This window comes from Schistocerca piceifrons, chromosome 1 (genome assembly GCF_021461385.2).
Source record: "Schistocerca piceifrons isolate TAMUIC-IGC-003096 chromosome 1, iqSchPice1.1, whole genome shotgun sequence".
Taxonomy (NCBI): Eukaryota; Metazoa; Arthropoda; class Insecta; order Orthoptera; family Acrididae; genus Schistocerca; species Schistocerca piceifrons.
Window position 1 is genome coordinate 374,209,186 of NC_060138.1, and position 1,801 is coordinate 374,210,986.

Here is a 1,801-nt window from a genome sequence, read left to right on the forward strand (position 1 = left end):
GGTATGGATCTGTGTGATGTCCTTAGGTTAGTTAGGTTTAAGTAGTTCTAAGTTCTAGGGGACTGATGACCTCAGAAGTTAAGTCCTATAGTGCTCAGAGCCATTTGAGCCTTTTGTTTTGATAGGTGGTACTATCTATGAAAACGAGAAAAAATGTTTAGTAAACAAGGGCACTACAATGCATACTGTAAAAGCTGTGAGTACTTCGCTGCTTTGAAACACCCCTATTCTATTGAACAAGTGCTCATATCTCTTAACGTATGAATTTTAGAACCCATGATAGCGGGACATTTTGTTTTGTCCCATATTAGCCCCTTAGAAAGCATGGAAGGCAAAGAGCTTGCAGGAGAAGAGATACGTTTCACAGTATCGAAGATGAACAGTATGAAAAATAAAAAGGGGCTCACACCTCTTAAGTTATTCGTTTTAGAGGCCATGTTTACTAGAATTTTTTTCATGTTCTGGAGGATACGACTACCTTTCAAAGCAGTCGACACTTTTTGTAACATTCTGTATATGTCCCTACAAACGTGTTAGGTAAAAGTATTATTGTTGAAAACGCAGCTCCAGAGTTCAAAACGGGATCGACATTAACTTGATAATAATGTATATTTAAACTTATTACTCCAGATGAAGTTGTATGTAAAATGAAACGAGCCATGGCATAAAAAATTCATATAAGAAGTAGCTCGATGCTGCGTTTCTTTAAGTAATGATCGAATTGCTTGTCGGACATCATTAGCTCTTGTGAAGCAAAACTCTTTCTCTGTATTACCTATGCAATTTGTCTTCCTTGCTTACTCTCCTCACTATACTGTAATTTGAATAAGCGTTACATTTATAATGACAGTTACACTATTCAGTAGACTTATATTCTTTGGTCCCTATGGGGTACGAAAGCAAGATTAGAATTTATCTCCCTGGCTGCTACATCTCCTTTCACTACTGTACTCGTTGGTGCGAAGGTCGATTGGAAACTTTAGACCCCGTCCCCCCCTGTTGCTTGTGAAGAGGCGCAGGCTTTGTGCCGATGCTGGATTCACCCTGCCCCTCCTCTCGGCCCCATCATTACTAACACAAACACTGCATTCACTGTGAGTGGCTCCACTTACGACACGTTGCTCACCACGCATGGATGAGAGGTGCCATTGGACCGAGTGACAAAAGCCTCTCCAATTCCCAACTCCGACGGAGCTTGATTGAAAACCTCTCTAATTCGACCTCCTGCCACCCAACAAGGCCCGAAATTTTATGTTTCTTTACTTATCTTAAGCTTTTTTGATATACAAAACTGAAATAAAGATGAAACGTTTATTCAGGAACTAATTCTCCTTTGGTAAGATTCTGAAGGGAAACGACGTCCTACTCATTTGTATGGAATCGGTAACAGGTTGAACTGATTGGCGGTACTCAACCGAAATATTGGTAACAGATCTCCGTCATGTTTGACGCATTACATGTTCCTTATCCCAGCGTCATATAAACAGTAAACTAAGCTGTATAAGAGAAAATGTGGTATAGCTCGCGAAGGGCCTCGTTTAACGCTTTCATGGTTAGTATTTATTTTGTATATATTTGGAAAATAAACTTTTCGATAAATAATACACTTTCACTACCACAAAATTTAAAGGGCACAAACTTTGAAAACCGGTGAAGTGGGACACATGTTTCCCATGAACCTAAATAGGTTCGTATTTTCATGTGAACCTAGGATTTTCAGAGTTAAATTTTTAATTTTAGAACCATTTTATGAGGATAGAAGTTATGAAAGAAAGGATAAGAAATCAGTAGTGCAACACAT